The following is a 16,338-nucleotide window of genomic DNA, read 5'->3' as shown; positions in this document are numbered from 1 at the left end:
GCTTGTCACATGGGAAATATAAATAAGCTGTATAATTGTACAAGAGAGAAAAGGATAAACCATAAAATATTAGAATTTTCTAGTTAATTTAGAGGAACAGTTTATAATAAAAGACTCCTACCAGTTAAGAATTATTTAAATTACATATATTTTTTAATTTATTTGAATTTTTTTCTCCTGAGAAGACTATGATCTTATTTTCAGTATTGGAAATATTCATAGAATATTTTTTTACCAAAACTTCTCAGGGTCAAATCCTCTGCTGTTGGAAAATATTCAGGGAACACACTGAATTGCAGCAGCTGGGGATCTGACCCATTGACTCCAATGGAGCTATGCAGGTTTACAGCTGGGGATATGGTCTATTGGCTCCAATGCAACTGTCATGGAGTCACCGGGCCGATGCTCTGGAACTACTCCATATGAAGCCAGCCAGGACTCCGGGGGAGCCTCCTCTCTCTGAGCACACTGTCGCCAGGGCAAGAAGCTTGCACAGCTTCGACTTTCCTGGATCTGACCTCACAGCATTCAGCATCCCTTTCCACACCGGGTGCTTCCCGCAGCGAGTCTGCCTGGGAGGGGCTCCTAGGAAAGCTAGAGGGCCCTGCATCCCAACTCCTGTCAGCTGTGACTCAACCAATGTCGTAAAATGGAAGGTTTATTAGTCGAGAGGTACACAGCATGGAACAGAACTTGTTAGCACAGAAATCAGTGACTTTCAGCCAAGTTCATCTTGGGGGGGGGGTCCCAGGACAGACACCCTGGACTCTCCCTCTTCCAGTCCCACACCGCAAAATGCCCTGAACCCCACTGCCTGACCTCCAACACGCCTGTTGCTCCTCCCCCGGGCTTTGTCCTGCTTCCCAGGCAGTGTCACCTGGTCTCATCCCCCTCCTGGATCTCAGGTTCTGAAGGGCACCGGCCGTCGCCTATGTGCGGACAGCTGGGCAGCCTCACCTGACCTGAGGGCAAAAGTCACACACCCAATTCCCACCACCTAGACACAGGGAAACTGAGGTACACACAGTATTAGTATAGGACAGTAAGACACATGCAACATAACAAGGTGGAAAAAAACCTCACTTCATCACAACAACTACTGTACATTGATTTACACCAGCTGGGGATATGATCTATTTACTCCAGTGGAGCTACGCTGATTTGCACCAACTGACTCCACAGATTTCTGTGGAGATTATGGCCCTTGTTCCATAATTTATTTATGCACACAACATAATAGTGTGCAGGATGTGATCTCTTTCGATAGGATACACAATTCATGTGGCATATCCATCCCCTCTCTGATATGTTAAGGTCTAGTTTCTAATAGAAATGAACATTCAAAAATAAATTATGTTTAGTTTCCTGCATGAGAACAGGAATCTGCTCATCAGTTTCTTGATGGCCTTTTTCATCTCAGCGTTTCTCAGCGTGTGGATCATTGAGTTCAGCACTGGAGTGATTACTGTGTCAATGACAGAAACCACTTTGTCCAGGGCAAACTTCTTGAAGGGCTGAGCATAGATGAAGATGGTGGGTATGAACATTAAATACACCACAGTAATCTGGGTTCCACAGGTGGACGAACACTTGCACTTCCCATCGGTGACATGCGACCTGATCTGGACTAAGATGATGATGTAGGAAATGAGCAAAATGATGAATACAGTTAGAAGGAGTACTCCACTATTGAAGACCATCTTCTGCTTGATCACATGGGTGTCAGTACAGGCCAGTTTGATGACCTGTGGGACATCACAGTAAAAATTGTCCGGACATTCAGCCCACAGAATGGTAGTTGGAGGAGCAGTCCAATCTGAACAGCAGAGTGAGCAAATCCACCCAGCCATGCCAGTGCCACTATCCCCACACACACACACTCCGGTTCATGATAATCAAGTATCTCAGTTATTTGTAGATGGCCACATACCAATCAACTGCCATCCCTATAAGGAAAAATACCATTGCGACCCCTATGAAGTGGAAAAAGAAGATCTGGAGGAGGCAGTCATTGAACGAGATGGTTTTACACTGGGAGAGGAGACACAACAGCAATCTGGGAGTATTGACTGATGAGTCACTGACATCTAGGAAAGCCAGGTTGGCCTGGAGGAAGTACATAGAGGTGGAGAGCCAGTGGTCAGAGATCACCATGGTGATGATGGTGAAGTTTCCCAACCAAGTGGTCACATATACTATGAAGAAAGCAATGACAAAAAAATGCTGTAACTCAGGACTCTGGGTGAGTCCCAGGAGCACAAATTCAGTCATTGTAGTGGTGAGGTTCTACTGGTCCATTTTGTGGACTTAAAATGTATCTGCAATTAAACAGAAACAACAACAACAGTTACGGCCTTTTTGTAATTCTACCCACTTCTCCCTCTAAGGCAGTGGTTCCCAAACTTTAACAGCCTGTGAACCTCTTTCTTTAAATTCTGAGATCTCATGAACCCACTCCTAAAAATGAATATTTCCAGGGATTTAAGTTTAAATTTCCTCCGCACTCCGTGGGGCTCCTGCTGCTGGACCCTGTTGACCGCCACGGTCAACTGAGCTCCACTGAGCTCGGGCTGCAGGTCCCGCTGACCGCTGGGGCTAGGGCTGCCAGCCCCAGCTGCCCAACCCCAGTCTCCCTGGGGCTCGGGCTGCCAGCTCTGTGCGGAGCGCTGCGGTGTGGGCTGCTGGCTCCCCCGTTGATGGGGGCAGGGCTCGGGCTGCCAGCCCCAACTGCCTGGCCCTGCTCTCCCTGGGGCTCGGGCCGTCTGCCCTGCAACTGGGTCCCACTGCTGCCTCCAATGCCCGGGGTCCTCTGGCCGCCATTAGTGACATTTTTCTGGAAAACCCCCTGTAACGTTCTGCAAACCCCCAGGGGTTCACGAACCCCAGTTTGGGAAAACAAATTTTGTTTGGGAATTTTCATATTTTTTCTCAATTAAACACTGTGTGCTCAGCTGCATTCAGGAGAATCCTGATTCAGCAGACCCTCTTCACTCCTCCAGTGGTGAACTTGTCCTGGGAGTGACAGGGAGTGGTTTGCTCTACAAAAGCGTCCCTGTTCCTTACAGTGTCCATTCATCCATCCTCAACTTTGATGCTCTAGACCTCTCCATTTTTTTTAGATGTTTAGGCTTTGGATTTTCAGTCTCTTTTTCCCCTCCTTTAAAAAAAAATAAAACTCCCACTTTTCCACCCTAAAATTGTGGAAAGGAAAGTATGAAAAGTGGGAGAAAGTTTGACTTTCTCTCACAATTCACCATGCAAAGTGTAAGAAGTGAAAATTTTGTATCCAAGTGAAATGAAAAGCTTCATTTTTTTTTGAAAATTTCTCATGAAAAAGCGAAAAGAAATAATTGAAAAAAAACAATTTTCCCATTAAATATTTTGATTCCATCCAACCTTTTTTTCCTGTCATGACAGTCTTTTCAAAAGACAATGTTGCTTTAAATTAAAGGAAAAAGTTAATTTTGATTGACATTTTCAGATGAAAAACATTGGGCAAAAAAGCTCCCACAAACAGATTTTCCCATCTGCAGTCTGTTGACATGTCTTGCAAAAGGATGTCAATTGTCTCTAAAAACCTGGACCATAAAGGATGGCTTCAGCTTGGTCTGAGTAGTTGGAGAAGATGGCGTTGAAGGTAGAGCACTAGACTCTCAGGAGCTGGGTTCAGTCTCTGCTTTGCTACAGACAACTTCTGCGACTACGGATAACTCTCACCTCCTCTCAGTCTTGGCTTTTCAAGGCAGAAGAAGATTAGGTGCCCACCTCCGCTGATCTTTGTTGGAAGTTGGATGCTTAAACTCCCGGGTCCTTTGAAAATCCCTGTCTCTGCTCCTCCTCTCTTAATTGAGATTAGCAATAGTTCCCCTACATTGCAGGAGTCTGGGGAGGTTAATCCATTAAGGATTGTCAGGCACATGGGTACCATGATGATTGGGGCCATGCAGGTAATTAGGTGGAGAACTTGGGTGGAAGGCAGTGGGGGAATGATCACTCCCTCATCTAGACTTCAGAGATTCCAGAGGCTGCTGCATCTCTTAGGCTGCTGTGGGAATTTGAGAGGGACATATACAAGGGTTGAACTCATAACATCTCAATAGAAACACATCAGTGTCTACTGGCTGAGATAAAAGATCAGAGCCATTAATTCAAAGCCTATAGCAGATGTGCTCTGTATGTGCTCTAGCCAGTAGAGAGGTGCCTCATTAGTTCAGCGTGGGCTACACCTTGATCTGTTGTGAAGTAAGTCACCTTTAAGCATTTTAGGATCTTCATGTAAATGGGAGGTGCTCTCAGCTCTCAGGGAGTTAGGTGCCCAACTCCACTGGAACAACTTACCAAGGTTGTGGTGGATTCTCCAACACTGACAGTTTGTAAATCAAGACAGATCTTATAGAAAAGAAGAGCTAGCTTTAGGAATTATTCTGGGGAAAATTCTCTGGCCTCTTCTGGTCCCAGAATGTGTGACTCCATGAACAATTCTGAAACGGGCCGACTGAGAAAATTCCAGTCTAAAGTTATTCAAAAGCTTAAAAACATGAAAGACTCTAACTGAAAGAAGTCCACGGTGGGAATTTCACTCTGGTTTTATATGCAGATCTGGGCATTTCTCTGGTCCGTTTTCCATCTCCAACCTGCCGCAGAGAAAAATGCATTGCAGGTTTTAGCAACCTAGAGCCCTTGCCATGGAAGAAGACTAGTGACACAGAACTAATCATGCGAAGGTCTCAGACAGTGATGGCAGTAATAGGCCTGTGGGCTGTTATCTTCCTAACTGACTTAGGCTCTTCTGAAATACCCAGCAAATACCTGTAAACCCCTTTAGAATAGAAAAGGATCTATCATTTAAAAATGTAATCTCTGCAAGCACATCTTTCCTTCCCTGTCAGCATGGTCTCTATGCATCTCCCCCTGCAATAGTGATGCATATCCCTGGTGTTACCTCCCACAAGCTGCCATGTCTGTCATCCCAGAGTCAGCTGCCTACAAACTATTGCGTCTATGATCTCAAAGCTGATCTTTTCTCTCCTGACAGGCAGGGGAAAGGAACCTGGATCCATAGAAAAACAGCCCCAGAAAACATCCACATACATTATATCTGCCCCCTGTGCTAAGGCTGGAGCTAGGATCAAAGAATCTGTGAAATCAGTGGCAATAAACCCATCCTCTGAAGAACTGTAGGGGTGGACTGGTGCCTGTCTCAGGTGCAGATCTCAGAGGCAACAAGACACAAAAGAGGTTTTTCTCACTAGAAACAGGGGTATATTAGGCCAAGGGAGGCTAAGCCTTCCCAGATGGGACGCAGCACACCTCCCTTTGGAGGAGCCCTGTCCTGCTGCCTTTGAAGTACTGCCACTGAACGGGTGCCTCTCCACCCCCTGGCCCTACCCATGCTGCTCCTCTTCCCGCCTCTGCTCTGCCTCTTCCCATTCCTGCGCCTCCCCTTCCCCCAAGGCCCCCTCACCCCCACCTGCTGCTCGTGCCTCGCTGACCCAGACGCTAATTGGATGCCGGCCTTGAAGTCCATGAGGGATGAACAGAGCAATGGGTCACATATGGCCAAATAGCGATCGTAAGACATAGCTGATAAGACGAAACACTCTGTAGCTACTGAGAACCCCCCAAAAATATAATTGCGTGAAACAGGAGCTAACAGAAACAGTGTTATCCCTGTCAGGAAATACTTCAGCATCTGGGGTGTAATGAAGGATATGTTGCAGACATCTAAGCAGGACAAATTCCCCAGGAAGAAATACATGGGGGTGTGAAGGTGATGGTCAACTACACCGAAAGCTACTATCTGGCAATTCATGGCCACGATGGAAAGGTAGATGATGAGAAACACTGGGAAGAGCAGGATCTGTAGCTCATGGATGCTTTCAAATCTCATCAGGGTGAAGATGCTCAGGCAGTTACCCGCTCAGCGTGCTGGCCTTTGTTAACACCTTTCTTAGGTACCTAACTCTGCCCCTGTGTTGTATAAGCACCCTGAGCACCTGACTCAGAGCTCTAGATTCCGCCAGGCTGCGGGGTGCCTAAAGTTGGCCATTGCAGCACTAAGCCCCCTTTGTAAATCTAGCCCTTAGGGTTTAGGCATTGGAACAGCTTCCACAGAAAAGACTGATGGAACCCACATCAGAATATCCCATAGCTCAGTGGTTGGGTCACTTACGTAGGAGATAGAAGATCACTAGTCAAATTACTTCTCCCTTTCAGGTGGAGGGGGGACTTGAACTGGGGAACTCCCACATCCATGGGGAGTACTCTGGCTACAACCAAATAGTGCTCTGGCTCGCTTTCTCCATACACACCCTCTATCAATCAATAAGGCATATTAGAGCTGCCTAACATGTGAATATTCAATTCCTATGAATTTGGTTGAAAAATGGTGAAAAAATGTTAATGCAAAATATTCTTGAATTTTTCCAAAGTGTCTGAAAATTTGAATTTTCACTAAAGTTTGAATGGCTGGTTGAAAAAAACAGTTAGAATTAACCAGTCTGGATTTGGATCTGTAAAGACATACCTAAACCAGATATGATTTAGACACAGCCTGCATCAGCATTTCTGGCAGGAAGGGGCAGAGAAAATGTGCTGATTTTCTCTTATTTTTGCTGTAAAAGAAATCTGGAGAGTGACTTTGACCAAGGAACGTGCATTGCTTTCCATACCCCAAATTACAGAGTTTCCATTCATCTGGCCTAGGAAAGATGTCAAATCTTTCCCTTGTGTTCTTCTTTGAGAAGATGATTGATGATGATGATGATTTTAGTGTCTAGAAGCTCCAGCAGGGATGAAGGACCGCTTGTGTTAGGCTCTAGAAAAAACACATAGTGAGACAATCCCAGCCTCCAAAGACTTTGTAGTCTCAGGCTCTGATTGTCAAAGGAGACTAAAAGTGTTCACTGGCATTGAGTGCCCAACTCCCTTAGGCTCTATTAAAATCCAGACTAAATAGACAAGAGAGAAATTCACTGCTGTGCACAGGACCAGCACAAGGCCTTTGTTATACTTAAATCTCCCTTAAATCCTCAAATTAGAGGTTGGGTGGGACTGAAGTGATTTTCAGTTAATTTCACCCTGAGGCTGCAATGTACAAAGATGCTTAGGGGATTTGGACACCCAATTCCATTAGGCAGCTTTCAAAATTTCTGATTTCTCTTTTATGTTCTCCAGTCTTTGCCAGTTAGGTTGGACTTATGTGGTGCATGTGAAATGGCCATCATCTTAGCCAACCCACTGGGGTTTGAAACTGAGACCCACAGAGCTAAAAAGTTTAAACTATTACAAGTTGCTCTAAAGTGCCAAGTCTGCTTAGCTATGACAGTAGCCGACTCATATCCTCTGAAGATCAGGTACACACACTGACCATTGGGTTACAAAGACCTTTTGCTGGCCCTGTGAATTTTACCCTAAATCATCATCATCAGGATGTATTTAGGGGACTTTCTGCCTTTGCAAAAACGTCCAGGTGCTTAACACCTATTAAAATTTAGGTGTCCCTAGATGATTTTGAAAATCCCACTAGGTGCCTAAATACCTTTAAAAGTTCTAAAAGGAATTATTTTGGGGCAGTTCTCTATCGGGCTCAAAGGGTAGTGATCAATGGCTCCATGTCTAGTTGGCAGCCGGTATCTAGCGGAGTGCCCCAAGGGTCGGTCCTGGGGCCAGTTTTGTTCAATATCTTCATTAATGATCTGGAGGATGGTGTGGATTGCACCCTCAGCAAGTCTGCGGATGACACTAAACTGGGAGGAGTGGTAGATACACTGGAGGGTAGGGATAGGATACAGAGGGACCTAGACAAATTGGAGGATTGGGCCAAAAGAAATCTGATGAGGTTCAACAAGGACAAGTGCAGAGTCCTGCACTTAGGACGGAAAAATCCAATGCACCGCTACAGACTAGGGACCAAATGGCTAGGCAGCAGTTCTGCAGAGAAGGACCTAGGGGTTACAGTGGACGAGAAGCTGGATATGAGTCAACAGTGTGCCCTTGTTGCCAAGAAGGCCAGTGGCATTTTGGGGTGTATAAGAAGGGGCACTGCCAGCAGATCGAGGGACGTGATCATTCCCCTCTATTCGACACTGGTGAGGCCTCATCTGGAGTACTGTGTCCAGTTTTGGGCCCCACACTACAAGAAGGATGTGGAGAAATTGGAGAGAGTCCAGCGAAGGGCAACAAAAATGATTAGGGGTCTGGAACACATGACTTATGAGGAGAGGCTGAGGGAACTGGGATTGTTTAGTCTACGGAAGAGAAGAATGAGGGGGGATTTGATAGCTGCTTTCAACTACCTGAAAGGTGGATTCAAAGAGGATGGATCTAGACTATTCTCAGTGATAGCAGATGACAGGACAAGGAGTAATGGTCTCAAGTTGCAGTGAGGGAGATTTAGGTTGGATATTAGGAAAAAACTTTTTCACTAGGAGGGTGGTGAAACACTGGAATGCGTTACCTAGGGAGGTGGTGGAATCCCCTTCCTTAGAAGTTTTTAAGGTCAGGCTTGACAAAGCCCTGGCTGGGATGGTTTAGTTGGGATTGGTCCTGCTCTGGGCAGGCGCTTGGACTAGATGGCCTCCAGAGGTCCCTTCCAACTCTGTTATTCTATGATTCTATGATTCTGTCCTGTGTTCTGCTGGAGGTCAGACTATATGATGACAATGGTATCTGTGAAAATTCTGGCCCCTAAAATCTAAGTTATGTGAAGATGGCAAACAGATAAGGGAAGAATAATGTAACAGTGAGATATTTGTGAACACATTAAAATTATACAGCTGATACTACATTTTGCTTCTATTTTATAATCTCCCACTTGATTCTCATTTATTTCATTTAGCTAGATGCTCAGTAAAGGAAGAGGAAACCAAACGTCCATCACCACTTTCACACTGGTGGGATCTAAGCACCCCTGTGAGATGCAGATCCTACTCTTCCTGGTGTTTCTCATCATCTACCTTTCCACCTTAGTTGTCGTTCATCACCACCTTCACACGCCTGTGGTCCTGGGAAATTTGTTCTGCTTGGAGACCTGTTAAACATCCTCCATCATACCCCAGATGCTGATGTATTGCCTGACTGGGAATAATAATATTTTCTGTCAGAGCCTATATCACAGAATCATATTTCCTTGGGTACTTGGCAACTACAGAGCGTTTCCTGTACGGAACCCATTGCACTGTGCACCTCTCATAGACTTCAAGGCCTGTACCCATTTAGCAGTTGGCTCCAGGCTTAGCAGCTCCATGATTAGTATCATAATCCTCATCAACATCATCTTGTGCCTCCATTTTTCTGGTGCCAGTGAAAGTAACCATTTCTTCTGTGATTTGACACCCATGATAAAATTCTCCTGCACAGGTTATTTTGTCCTGGGATAACAAGGACAAAATCCGTGTCTTAAATACAAAATGGATATCAGCCTTAAGGATGGGCCTGCAACCCTGGCCTCCATATACATAGATATCATTTCATTTATCTTAATTTTAAGGCCTGATTCCCTAGTAATCTCTAGCAGCTTTCAGCTTCTCCTGCAAAATGAAAAGGAGCAAGAGCAAACTGTCCAATTAAACTGGGATTACTTAGATTGTAAAATCTTTGCAGCAGGGACTGGCTTTTTGTTCTGTTTGTACAGCACCTAGCACAATAGTGTGCCAAGGTACTAGGATAGTAATAATAATAGTAATAGTGATATGGCTGAATATCACTGCCTGAGGAGTGGGAAGCACTTACTCTGAATCTGTTTCTTTATTTGTAGTTCACCGACCTGTTCTGTTTTCTGTGTTACTGCTTAACTGAATCATAATAACAATTCAATATGTAGGTAAATGTGGGATTTGCAAAAGTGCTTAAATACTATCAAAGACACAGAGTTAGGTCTGCACTGAGTGCTTCTGAAACCCTACACTAAAATGGGGGATTTTACTCTTGGGGTTGAAAGGCAAGAGATGTTGGGGAGGATTCCCCAAAATGGCTAAGGCTATGTCTATGCAGCAAAGAAAACCCACAGCTGCCCCGTGCCAGGTGACTCGAGATCATGGGGCTTGGGCTGCGGAGCTGTTTCATTGCGGTGTAGACTCCTGGAACGTGGGCTCTAGGACCCTGTGATGTGGGAGGGCCCAGAGCTCGGGCTGCAGCCCAAACCTGAATGGCTTCACAGCAATGAAACCTCCCCTCAGCCCAAGTCAGCTGGCACAGGCCAGCCAGGGTTTTTCTTTGCTGTGTAGACACATCCCTAAGTGTTTAAGTGCACAGTTCCAATGGACTTTGATTGGGACTTACATTCCTAAGTCACTCAGACGCTTTGGAAAATCAGTTATTGTTCACATCAGGAGTGTTGACATTGTTCCACCAATTTTTCTTTTCAAGAAAATAGGTTTTCAGTAAAATGAACTTTCCTCAAACATTTTAATTTTTTTTGTCAGAAATGGACAACCTCCAAATAAAATAATAATAATACTAATAATAAATCAGATACAAAGAAACAAACAAAATCAGTTTTCAGCTGCTAAGTGTTTAGTTTGCATCCCAAAATTGTTAGTCCTCCACAATCTTCAGCCCAAACATTATGGTTTGTGGTTGCAGAAAAACAGAACTTTTTTAGTTTTTCAACAAAAAAAGTTATTCACAATTGCTGCAAAAAAACACTGTCTTTTGACCATCTGTAAGTCACCTTTTTTGTATTGTGCTTAAAAACAACCCCCCCATGAGAATCCCATTTCCCAACCTCTTTTTCCATGCATCTCTGTGTTATGTTCACAGTTAGACAAAAACATAAAACAGTCTTGCTTGAAGGTTGCAATGTAATATTACTATATTTCATAGAATTCAGACCCATACGACACAAAAACTGAGAGACAAAGCAGGCTGCTCCCTAAAACAAAGAGGCCTAACTCTAGACTGGGAGGCTGCAGAATGACTCACAACAACCAGAGCATATGTTTCCGTACAGAGCTCCACAGTCTGCAAGCAGGACCAGAAAAACCCCTTACACTCAGAATGATAGCTTGTAATTTTAACACAGTTTTCAATACACCACACTCTGGATAAGGATGAATTTCTTTGTGACAAACTTTCTGGCCTACAGGGAGAGGTGGCTGATCTAGGAAGAGAAACGAAGATTCATGATTCTCATACCTATGTCTTAACCACAAGACACACAACCTTTGATGGATAACCCATTCAGGGTGTATTTCTGACCTGCCAGATGTTCTGTGGCAGAAGATGACAATTAGAGCTCAGTGAACCAATGATTTTTCATTTCTCTCGCAGTTATGGAAAATAAAAGCCTTACCACCAGGCTATGAAGTCATTCTCACTTGCTTGTCCTAGCCCAATGACTAGTCAGTGTCATTCAAGATGAGAATGAATAGTGTGGCAAAATACCTTGTTTGCCTCAGTAGGCTCAGTCCTTTTTAGCCTTGGAGACTTAGGTTTGGGGCAAGATGAATCCTTATACGTGGCACAGGGTCCTGCTACTCCTCTCCTCAGTCACTCCCTTGTGCTTGTTTTCCTTCCCTTCTGGGGATCGAATGCAGCCTTCCTACTGGGAAGGTCTGGTGTCTTGCTGCAGACAGCCTACTGGCAGCTTCCTCCCTCCTCTCACTCTCCCCTCCTTCCACCCAGGGGAGGGTTTAAAAAGGTCCCAAGTAGTTGGAGTCAGCTGAACCTAATTGGTTCCCTAGCAACCCCTTTTCCAGCTGAACCTTATTGCCCCCTGGTTATCTCTCCTCAGTGGATATCTTTTAATCCCCGAGTACTAATTACTACCCCCCTTTTGTAGCTGTTTGTCCTGAGTTTACCACAATAGTCGTTGAGCTTGAAAGCAAGTCCAAGGATGACTCTGTAGCCTGGTAGTTAAGATGCACATTTTAGCTGCAGGAGATCGAGGTTCAACTCCCTGTTTCAGTGATTATTTAATTATTTATACCAAATGGAACCACTTTAACAGGAGCAAGAGAGAGTGAACTCGTGCAGAGAGTATTCCAGTGTGGGAGACTGAAGACTCCAGCCCCACATCAGGTAGGGGGGATACTGAACGTGGGTGTTCCACATACACACTCCACATGAGTGCTCTAACCATCAGGTTAAATGTTATAATGGGCCGGGTTGCTGCCCAGCATCGAAGTCCTGAAAGATTTGGATTGATATTTGCTGAAAATATTCAGTTAATTTGAGTTAAATTCATGAATCACTTCGAGCTGACCAAATCAACTCTTCATCCAAACAAAGTCTGATACATGAGGCCACAAACTGTACATACCCCTGTCTATGAACCCCACATGGCCCTGCATCAGGGGACAGCAGGAGGGTGGGATGAGTGGTCAGGATAGCAATGGACACCTAACCAGTTTCAAGGAGAGCAGGGGAATCATGATATTTTTTGGCAAAACACATGGCCCAAAAATTGGGAGGAAGAACAAAAATACCAGGGAGTCTCAGTGAGATTTTATTCTTTAATTCATTTTTTGTCAAACTTTGGTGGTAAATATTTTTATGTGTATAGCGTATTTCTGTCTGTGATGAGGGAGGCCCGTGTGACACTATCTAGGTTGAGATTTGAAAAGTTTTCTAGTGATTTTGGTGCTCATTTCCTATTCATTTTAATTCATTCCTTTCTTTTTATTTAGGTGGGGGAGGAAAGTCGGGTCTTATGAGCAGTTCAGGGACATTCCCAAATCCTAAGAGGATGAATTCCACAATGGGCATTTGATTTCTTACTTCTGCTTTTTCCATAATATGTACCTAGAAACAGAAAAATCATTAAATATTGATGGAGTACACACAGTCAGGTTGTGCTGTCGGTTACACTGGCAGAAACCTGGAGCAGGTGACCTCGTGCCACTGCATCTCTCCACTGGAAAAGTGACGTTGTCAAAAAACAGAGAAAGACTCCTATCCTTAAGAGGTTGGCACTTAAAATTAAAAAGGTAAGAGAGGTAAACTAAGGGCTGGGGGAAAGCCGACAGGTGCAGAGGAGCACATGGTTTGGACAGAGACATCTCTTAGGGGAGAGTCTAGTAATGGAGACTCTCTATGTCCTAGTAAGGAGGAGAGGATGGAAGATGGTAAAATACAGGTAGGATCTGATGAGAAACAGTCAAATGTAAAAAGGCACATTCAATTACATCATGTAATGGCAGACAGCTAAAAAGTGACAAGTTTTTAAAGTGCTTATATACCAATGCTAGAAGAGAGACTGTGAAATGCTCAGAGAGATTAGAGAGAAAATTAAAATAAAAACTCAATAATAATGCGGGATTTCAATTATTCTGATATTGACTGGTAAATATCACCTCAGGACGGGACACAGAGATAAAGTTCCTTGTCACCTTAAATGACTGCTTCTTGGAGCAGCTAGTCCTGGATCCCACAAGAGGAGAGGCAATTCTTGATTTAGTCCTAAGTGGAGCACAGGATCTGGTCCAAAAAGTGAGTATAGCTAAACCTCTTGATAATTGTGACCATAATATAATGAAATTTAACATCCCCGTGGCAGGGAAAACACCACAGCAGCCCAACACTTTAGCAGTTAATTTCATAAAAGGGGAACTACACAAAAATGAGGAGGTCAGTTAAACAGAAATTAAAAGGTACAGCACCAAAAGTGACATCCCTGCAAGCTGCATGGAAACTTTTTAAAGGCACCATAATAGAGGCTCAAATTAAATGTATACCCCAAATTAAAAAATATAGTAAGAGAAAGAAAAAGGTGCCACCGTGGCTAGACAACAAAGTAAAAGAAGCAGTGAGAGGCAAAATAGCATCCTTTAAAAAGTGGAAGCTAAATCCTAGAGAGAAAAGAGAAAGGAGCATAAACTCTGGCAAATGAAGTGTAAAAATATAATTAGGAAGGAAAAAAAGAATTTGAAAAACTGCTAGCCAAAGACTCAAAAAGTAATAGAAAAAATATGTTTTAAATACATCTGTTAGGAAATAGATATTCAGGCCTGTCTGCAAAGGCCTGTACTTTAAGAATTTAGGTGTATTCTTATCACTTGGCTAGTTCTAGAGGTATAAAAGAGAGAATCAAAATCACTGTCTGCCGGTGTAAGGTCCTTCTCTTACTGTGACAGTCTGAGGCCCTGTGCTTAGGCTAAGGCCTTTGGCTAAGCAGCAGAGGCAGCCATAAGCTGGGAAGCGACAGGTCACATCCTCACATTCCAAACCCGTCACATTGAAATCAGGTGCTATTGGGCTGTTAGGAATACAATCCTGTCCTGATAATGCCCATCGCCTCCAGAGAAAGGGAAGTGCCTAGAAGATGTAAAAGGAAACAGCATCCTGTCTGGCAAGAACTCACTTATCAATACTGGGATGTGAAATCCTCACTTCTGTATTGTTTTGTCATTATAGTTCCCACTTTGCTATTGTTTGTCTGTATAATCTCTGTCTGGTTCTGTGATTGTTCCTGTCTGCTGTATAATTAATTTTGCTGGGTGTAAACTAATTAAGGTGGTGGGATATAATTGGTTACATAATCATGTTACAATATGTTAGGATTGGCTAGTTAAATTTCAGGAAAATGATTGGTTAAGGTATAGCTAAGCAGAACTCAAGTTTTACTATATAATCTGTAGTCAATGAGGAAGTGAGTGGGTGTGGGTGGGAGGGTGTGTGTGTGTGTGGGGAAAATGGGAACAGGGAATGTGGGTAAGGAAATTGGAATCATGTTTTGCTAAAGGGGAGATGGGAACAAGGAATGTGGGTAAGGAAATTGGAATCATGTTTTGCTAAAGGGGGAAATGGGAAAAGGGAATGGGGGTAAGGAAATTGGAATCATGTTTGGCTAAGGGCAGGAATGGGAACAGGGACACAGGTGTAAGGCTCTGTGGTGTCAGAGCTGGGAAGGAGGATACTAAGGAAGGAAACTGGAATCATGCTTGCTGGAAGTTCACCCCAATAAACATCGAATTGTTTGCACCTTTGGACTTTGGGTATTGTTGCTCTCTGTTCATGCGAGAAGGACCAGGGAAGTGAGTGGGTGAAGGAATAAGCCCCCTAACAACATCAGAAGCAGGAAACCTGCTAAACAAACTGTGGGGCCACTGGATGATCAAGATACTAAAGGATCACTCAAGGATGATAAGGACATTGCAGAGAAACTAAATGATTTTTTTCAATTGGTCTTCACAGCTGAGGATGTGAGGGAGATTCCCAAACCATTCCTTTTAGGCGACAAATCTGAGGAACTGTTCCAGATTGAGGTGTCATTAGAGGAGGTTTTGGAACAAATTGATAAATTAAAGAGAAATTGCAGAACTACTAACTGTAGTCTGTAACCTATCATTTAAATCAGTCTCTGTGCCAAATGACTGGAGGATAGCTAGTTTGACACCAATTTTTAAAAAGGGATCCAGAGGTGATCCAGGCAATTACAAGCCTGACTTCAGTACCAGGCAAACTAGTTGAAACTATTGTAAGGAACAAAACTGTCAGACACATAGATTAACGTAATTTTCTGAGAAAGAGTCAACACCGTTTTTGTAAAGGGAAATCATGCCTCACTAATCTACTAGCATTCTTTCAGGGGGTCAACAACTGTGAGGACACTGGATATAGTGTACTTAAATTTTCAGAAAGCCTTTGACAAGGTCCCTCACTGAAGGCTCTTAAGCAAAGTAAGCTGTCATGAGATAATAGGGAAGGTCCTCTCATGGATTAGTAATGGGTTAAAAGATAGGAAACAAACGGTAGGAATATATGGTCAGTTTTCAGAATAGAGAGAGGTAAATAGTGGTGTCCCCCAGGGTTCTGTACTGGAACCAGTCCTATTCAACATATTCATAAATGATCTGGAAAAAGAGGTAAACAGTGAGGTGGCAAAATTTGCAGTTGATACGAAACTACTCAAAATAGTTAAGTGACAGGCAGACTGCGAAGAGTTACAAAAGGATCTCTCAAAACTGGGTGACTGGGAAACAAAATGGCGGATGAAATTCAATGTTGATAAGTGCAAAGTAATGCACATTGGAAAACATAATCCCAACTGTACATACTAAATGATGGGGTCTAAATTAGCAGTTTCCACTCAAGAAAGACATCTTGGAGTCACTGTGGATAGTTCTCTGAAAACATCCACTCAATGTGCAGTGGCAGTCAAAAAAGGTAACAGAAAGTGGGGAATCATTAAGAAAGGAATAGATAATAAGACAGAAAATATCATACTGCATCTATATAAATGCAGGGTATGCCCACATCTTGAATAAGGATGGGAGAGGCTGAGGGAACTGGGACACATGACTATATAGTGCCTTGCATAATGACAGGTTTCAGAGTAACCCCTTGCAAGCGGCTCCCGGCACTCTGCTGTTTGCTGTGCAGAGCAGGGGGGGTAAG

At 43.7% G+C, this 16,338-nt stretch overlaps 1 pseudogene; it reads right to left on the bottom strand.

The window, feature by feature from the left end:
* Positions 1-1,340: 1,340 nt before the first annotated feature.
* On the bottom strand, positions 1,341-2,271 carry LOC141997687 (olfactory receptor 4D2-like; annotated as a pseudogene).
* Positions 2,272-16,338: the final 14,067 nt, after the last annotated feature.

The sequence above is a fragment of the Natator depressus genome, chromosome 13 (genome assembly GCF_965152275.1).
Source record: "Natator depressus isolate rNatDep1 chromosome 13, rNatDep2.hap1, whole genome shotgun sequence".
In the NCBI taxonomy this organism is placed as follows: domain Eukaryota; kingdom Metazoa; phylum Chordata; order Testudines; family Cheloniidae; genus Natator; species Natator depressus.
The sequence above is the reverse complement of the archived record's forward strand: the minus strand, read 5'-3'. Positions and strand labels throughout refer to the sequence as shown.